The following is a 7,831-nucleotide window of genomic DNA, read 5'->3' on the forward strand; positions in this document are numbered from 1 at the left end:
TCTAGATTTGTGTTGACAGCAGGTGGAAACTAAGCAGAGTCGTGGTGGTTCCTTTAAATTGTCACCGTTTTCACTGTGTGGAAACGTTTCCCTCTGATGACGGTTCTATTCCTTAGGTGCTCTCTATAGTGAGGGGCCCTCTAACTTACCCTCAGGAAACCCCTGTGACGTGGGTGTAATTACGGTGGTGTATGTGTTCAGGGACAGGCACAGGCTCATTCAGCAGGCTGGGTGACTGACTCATCGATGAGGCTGAAACTCTCTCTAGGCCACTCCGGGGCTCCCAGAGCCTGTAACCACGGTCCTAAGAAAACCCCTGGATGGGAGTTTAGAACCTGTGCCTTAGGGTACTCGACCACTTTAAAGACTGTGATGGTTCTGTGCCGAGCTATTCCCCCCATTCTGCTGGCTTCCTTTTACACCTCCATTCTCCAGTTGTACGGGAAGGTCGGTCAGTGAACTCGGTCTTCAGTTTACAGTCTGTTTGTTGGAGTGAGACCCACCCTGCCCATAGACCACCTGTAAGACAGCAGCTTCCCACCACACCCAGTGTCGAAGGTCACAAAACATGAATTCTTATTTGAAGTTTTTGGGTTTTTTTTTTTTTTTTTTTTTTGCTTCTTTCTTTCTACATTTGAAGTTCAAAGTCGTTCAGTTTCTAAAGTCAATAAGTGACAAACAAGTTCAGAACTGGAAGAGCCCTCACAGGGCCGTTCATTCATTTGTTCAGCAGTGATACGCTCTGCTGTCCAGTATATGGAGGGGATCATGCCTGACCCTTGACCAAATCTACTGATGGAAAAAAAAAAGATGTAGTGTGGAAAGAAAAGGGAACTATGATGAAGATAAAGTGGGGAAAGCATCTCAAATTCGGGCAGAGGCCACCAGAGCGGGATGCACCTACCTTTCCAGCTATGGCCTGGAATATGAACTTCAGTCTCCTCTACCCTTTGGACACAGGCATTGGAGTAACCAGGACACTGAACAGGTTCATTGTTCTCAGGGGCTGTGATGCTTATCAAGAAACTGTTCCCTGGGGCTGGAGGGATGGCTCAGTGTTCCAGCTTGCCACTCTTGAACCGGGGTTTGGTTCCCATCGCCAACATGGTGGCCCACAGCTGCCTGGAACTCCAGCTTCGGGGGATCCTGGATCCAAAGTGTTCTGATGTCAAAGGGCACCAGGCATATGTGTAGATGGCATGCACGCGCGCGCGTGCGTGTGCGCACACACACACACACACACACATACACACACACACGTGGGCATAATACCCATACACACATGCAACAAATAAATCTAATTTTTAAAAGAAAGTTTGTTTCATGGACATTTCTTCCTGACACACATCTTTTTCTCTATCTTTCACCATTCTATGTGAGTGCTCATTGCCCCCACCTTCCTTAGAACATGGAGTCAGAGCTCTTCTAATCTGTCTCTCAACTCGCAGTTCCTAATACACTAAAGAAAGTCCTGTTTACATATGAGTTGGTATTGGCCAAAGTAAACAGGCAGCTCTAACATCTACTGATCAGAGCTGGGGACCCCACTTACCTGGGGAGCCATCTATGGGGCCCCAGAAGAGGGAAAGTCTAGGCCAAGTCCTAGAGGATGTGACAGCATCCAGGTGCTGATGGGTGAGCAACTGCAGAGAAGTACCCGGAGGGACAGAGCCCTCAACACAGGACCCAGAGAGGGCATGGGGTGTGCTGGATGCAGCAGCAGTTAGGACGCACCCTCTCGTGCCCCTGGAAAATGGAGGAAGATGAACAGGAGAGGACAGGAGACTACCAAGGGTTCTTATATAGATGCTCAAATTCTCCTGAAAGAGACTTGGGGCAGGTCTAGCCTGGGCTATTGAAAGACCATCCTGCTTATGGAGGGGAAGTCAAGCCAGAGGATGACAAACTAATGAGACCGATTTTAACAGAATAGTGACGTAACAGGCCAAATTAGGGTGATGCCAGGAACGGTAAGAAGAAATATTTCGGTAGTTAAGTTGGCAGCAGTTGGTGATTCAGTCTTGAGGGAGGAAGAAACCAAGAGCAAATTCCAGATTGTGAAACTGTCTTGAGATTGGCCACATGGATACAAAGAGAAATGAAGCAGACCTCATAGTGGCTGGAGGCTGATTCAGCCACGGTGCCGGATTATGCCGGTGTGGAAAGATCATGCGGTCTTTCCTCTCACTTCACGGGGCATGTCTGACAGTCTGGGACAGGGCTGACAAAAGCCATTGCTAAGCACTCCTTGCTTCTTTGTAATGGCCCCTGCAGTGCCTCTAATGCACAACTGAAAACCCTGTCTAAGGATGAGGAAGTAAGGAGCAATTTTTAATCCAGGAAATCTCTACTCATTCTAGTTATCCATTACTTTACTGCAGCTCAGCTCATGAGTATTCCTTGTCCTTTTTTTGTTCTTTGTTTTGTTGGTTGGGGGCTTTTTTTCTTTTTGTTGTTTTCAAGACAGTGTCTCTCTATGTAGCCCTGGCTGTTCTGGAACTCACTCTGCAGACTGGCCTCAAACTCGGAGATCTGCGTGCCTTTGCCTCCTGAGTGCCGGGGTTACAGGTGTGTGCCACCATGCCTGGCACTAGTAATAAAACCCAAGGCTTTGTGCACACTAGACAAACACTACCAACCAAGCTATATTCCTAGCCCAGTATAAATTATTTGTTTAAAAAATACATAGATGCAGACCAGCCAGATGGCCTGATAGATAAAATCCTGGCAATCTGAGTCCGATCGCTGGAACCCACAATGGACGGAGAGAACTCACTCCCCAGAATTGTGCTCTGACCTCCATATTTGTGCTATGGCTCATGGATACGCATGTGCACATGCACGCCACACAGAAATAATATTTTTTAAAATTAAAATGTATAGATAAAAAGAAGTTTGGTATTAGAAGGGGTGTGCCATGTGCAGATAGAAACGCTGGAGTCCTTTCATGGCAGTTGAATCAATAAACAGGTGGGTCACCCAAGGGGAATGTGAAGAGAAGGCAGACCAAAGGCATTCACGGGGCAGGAGGAACCAACCGGCAGTGGAAGCCAGAAAGTGAGAATTTCCGAAGAATGGCTTTACACACAGATAGATTACCCAGTAGGGCTGAAGAAATCCTCTCAAGCTGCGGAGAAAAAAGACCCCCGGAGGGCTCAACTCCTGTAGGATTCTGGGAACTGGTGGGCAGGTCAAAGTTCGACTGCCCAGTCACTGAGGCATGAATGACAAAAACTTGAGGTGGAGAAAGGTTTGTAAGAAAAGGGAAGGGATACCCCATTTGGGGTACTGTGGAGGGCGGGGGACAGGGGAGGAGCTTTCTATATAAGGTGGATCAAGTCTGAGCCTGGGGAAGACCATGCAGGAGAGAAGGAAATATTGAAAGAGAAGCAAGACCCCCCGGGGTGTGGTTGGTGGCCCCGAGCTGAGCTGAGCGAAAATGGTCCAGGTTACACCACACAGGAGGAGAGTGGGCAGGTGGGCAGGATGCTGGTGAGTCACGCAGGTGTTGAGCTGAATGGGAGGGAGGGAGGGAGGGAGGGAGGGAGGGAGGGAGGGAGGGAGGGAGGGAGGGAGGGAGGGAGGGAAGGAGATGGCACAGACACAGGGTGTGTGAGAGGAAGGCGAGATTGAGGTGGTCCTGGGTGTAGATGGGAGAGGGACCAGCCTGCAAAGTTAGCAGGCAGCCGCACTGGGAACTGACACCCAAATCCCAAGATGTCGGTCTTGGAGCTGTGGGCGTTCCTCACCATCCTGAGACAGAGACAGAAGCCTGGGAGCTTGTGAGAATCTCTTCCCTCAGACTAATGATCACAAGAGAACCAAGGCTATATAAGTAATATTACTAATATTGTGATGTCCTGGCTCCCAGCAGGCACTGTTTTCAATCTTTTGTTTCTCTTTTTCAGACATATCTTATACAATCCACATTGGCCTAGAACTCCCCATGTAGTTGAGGATGGCCTTGATCTCCTGATTTTCCAGCCTCTGCCTCCTGAATGCCTGGATTACAGGCATATATACCACTATCACACCTGACTCATGATCACAGGATCACACAAACACACACACAATTTCAGGTGTATGACTGTTTGGTCTGCATATATGTTGGTGCTCATGGAGGCCAGTAGAATGCATTGGATCCTTTGAAAATGGAGCTTTAGGTAGTTTTGTGAGCCAGTGTGTCAGTGCTGGAATTGAACCCAGATCCTTTAGAAGAACAGTCAGTGCTTTTCAGTGCTGGGCCACTTCTTCTTGATCTCATATACATATATATGTATATATGATATATACACATATATGAGATATAATATATATATACATGTGTATGTATATCTATTTTATTTATTTATGTTTTGGTTTTTGAGACAGGTTTTCTCTGTGTAGCCTTGACTATCTTTGACTCACTTTGTAAACCAGGCTGGCCTACGGGTATCAGCCTGCCTTTGCTTCCTGTATGTTAAGATTCAAGGCATGTGCAACCACATCTGGTTCCTATTTTTTGGGTTTTCAATATAGGGTCCTCTGTGTAGCCCTGGCTGACCTGGAACTTGCTCTGTAGACCAGGCTGGCCTCAAACTCACAGAGATTTACCAGCCTCTGCCTTCTGAGTACTGGGATTAAAGGTATGTGCCTCCACCACCCAGCTGATCCTAAATGTTTTAAACAAATATCCTAAATGTTTTAAACAAATTTAGTCTATAAGGACAAGCTAGCATTCCTCTCTTCCTGCAGTGTTCTGGAAGTTCTAAGCCTGTGTCTACTCCTGTCGATGGCTATATCTGCTTTCCTGGCCAATATCTGGGTAAATAGAGTTGTGTCTTGCCTCTGCAGCCTGCGGCCTGCCGCCTGCCTCTGCAGTTGGTGCCACTGTGGGATCTGAGACTTCTAGGGTGCTTCTCTCCCGAATACTCCTTCCTATTGGTGTTACAGCAAAGCCCCTCAGGCCCGCTGTCATCCTAGGCAGGCCATCCTTGACTACTGTACGGACACCCACACGCTGACTTGGCTCCTAGGTGTGAGGGAAGGTCCCAATACTCCTACACTCCTGGGCAGAGAGGTCTGAGGAAGAAGGCTCCAGACATGTGAGCATGTCTGGGACTGGGGATTCAGCAAGGCCAATCTGACCCCAGAGCTCCCTGGGAACGGGCTCGAACTGAGACTAGGCCACCATCTCTGCAGGCTTGAGTGGGCCCTGGAGGTTATCAGGGTCAATGCTGGCAACCAAGAGGATAGAATGCCACCTCGTGGTTATAAGCCAAGGCCTTTATTTCACACTGGGAGAAAGTTCTAGAGTCTCATGTACCAAAGACTTAAGAAGATACACACTAGTCTTAGAATACCATCACTGCCCAGGTGTTGGTGGTACATGCCTTTAATCCCAAACACTTGGGAGGCAGAGGCCTTGAACTTGAGCCTGGCCTACAGAGTGAGTTCCAGGATAGCCAAGGCTACATGGAGAAACCCTGTCTCCAAAACACAAAACAAAAAACCTTCACTGCAGTGAGAGTTATGTCAGCTCAAGGTACCAATTAGTAATGAGCAATTTATGCAATAAACTGCTGATTATATTCACCACCCCAAGCCCCACTGTGTACGCCCTGCCTCAGTTTCTGTAGATGCTCTGGTGTGGGAAGGCATGGCAGGGCTGTGCCTTCCCTGACCTGTTTAAGGTGGTTCTGAGCACCAAAGCAGCCTGGAGAACTCGGAGACTCCCCACATCCAGGCTCCTCCCAGCTCCCCTCTGCCCCAGTGAGGTTGGCTCTGTATGCAGACTTATATCCCCCTGCTTCATAAAGAGATTCTGATGGGCCCCAGGAGCACAAACCCATGATCTACTTTTGTTATTTTTGTTATTACAGGCATGGCTCTACCAAAATGCCTACCTGCCTTATGTTAAGAAAAACAGTGTAGAAATGTCACATCTTGGCCTTTTGGCTAAGATCAAGTATAAAAAGTATGTGGAGGCCAGACAGACGTGGCTCAGGCGGAGCCAAGTTTGGGCCCCTCCCCCATCACCCGTGTAAAAAGCCGGGCATGGTAGCATGCACCTATAACCCTTTTGCAGGAGGTGTGAGGTGAACTCGGGGGACATCCAAGCAGCAGTCCCTGGCCAGCTTGTCGAGCTCCAAGAGTGGGGAGTGACTGTGTCTCCAAACACAAGGCAGAGAATGATAGATGAAGACACTCATTGCCAACCTCTGCCCTCTACACTTACAGGCACACATGTTCACTGCACCCCTGCCTGCACACACACACACACACACAGACACACACACACACACACACACACATACACAAAAATAATGTGGCAAGGCTCAGTGAGGTAGCGTGTTCCCGTGGCACACACCATGCTACAGGAGGATTATGAGTTTGAGGCCAGCAAGGCCAGCAAAGGGAATACGACAAAGGGCTTCCTAAAAAGGACTGTAAAGGGATTCGTTGGAAAGTCAACCATCCTGTAAAGGAATCAACACCTGAGGGGCCAGCTCACCCAGCCTGAAATCTGAGGCCTTCACCACGCCCTCTCCACAGCCGAGTGCTCCACCCGACGCTCCTTCGGCTCATCTCCGTGGTAGCCACTGTCCTGAATCCTATGCCACATCCGTCTTCCTTCATTCCCTTTTTTATGTCCTCTTATCTTACCCGTTCCTCAGCTCTAACAGGGATATGCGATGTCCATTATTTAGCTGATTTTAAGAGTGCCATGCTGCATGGAATCTTCTAGGTAATGACCTTACCTGTACTTCTATGGGTCGTCACATGGTGCTTTGGCTGTGGTGTGACTGTTTGTGGTGTGAATATGCCTCAGCCTGTTCATTGTGCTGTTGGTACTTGAACATACCTTCTGGAAACACTTTTGTATGCGTGTTTCTTGGGAATGCAACAGGTGTGATTGCTAAGTGTGAGGGCGTGTAAACAGCTCGCTCTTCACGTGTGCTCCAGGGTCAGTTCACACCATCACCAGCAGCTGAAGACAGTGGGTGTTCACCTCCTCTGGCAGTGGCATCATCGACTGGCATTTTAAGCTTGTGCGGCTTCACGGGGTGGTCTAAATGACAGCTTCCTGTGCTCCTCTCTGTTTTCTGCTCCGCTGCCCTTCAAGGTTCACCTTGGCTGAGAAGCCCTTCTGGACCAGCACATGAGCTAGCCATTGGGCCGCCTAAGTGTTTGATACCTCTAGTCACCTCCCTTCACTCTCAGGTACATACTGGATCTTCCTAGCTCTCCCAGCAGGTCTGAGTACACGGCTCTGCACTTGTCACATCCTTCCCTTAACTAGTGCAGCTTGAACCAGAGTTCATGTTTACGAAGACCAGGGACAACTCACATCATCTGGGAGGGAGGCAGCCGGGTCCCTGAGTCCTCAGGAGACTGGGATTGAAGCTGGACCACTGGCTTGTGACTGCGTCTCACTGTGGCCAGGGAGAGACCCTAATGAGCTACCCTCCAAAGGCCCTTGAGCAATGGTTGTTTGGAGCATGGCTTCTCCCAGCAGGCTTGCTTGGTGCCTCTGGGGTTTGCACTATGTCATGGGTCAGGCACTGAGGCTTTCCCTGGAGGCACAAACTTGGCCTTCAGTCTGGAAGAGACCGGTGGGTGGGCTCTGGGCACAGGCTGAGTACTTGAGAGGCAGCGAGAAGCTTGAGGCTCTTAGCTGGGTACCTAGAGGGTCTTCCAGAATGTTCCAGTGTTTGAACTCAGGTAGTACAGGTACACATCACCACCCCATGTGGCATGACACCTCAGCTCAGGTTCCATGTGCCAGAAAGAGAGGAAAGGCAGCCAAGTGAGCTGCTTGAGGACTTGGGCAAGGGTTACGGGAACTCTA

The sequence above is a fragment of the Meriones unguiculatus genome, chromosome 1, assembly GCF_030254825.1.
Source record: "Meriones unguiculatus strain TT.TT164.6M chromosome 1, Bangor_MerUng_6.1, whole genome shotgun sequence".
NCBI classification, from domain to species: domain Eukaryota; kingdom Metazoa; phylum Chordata; class Mammalia; order Rodentia; family Muridae; genus Meriones; species Meriones unguiculatus.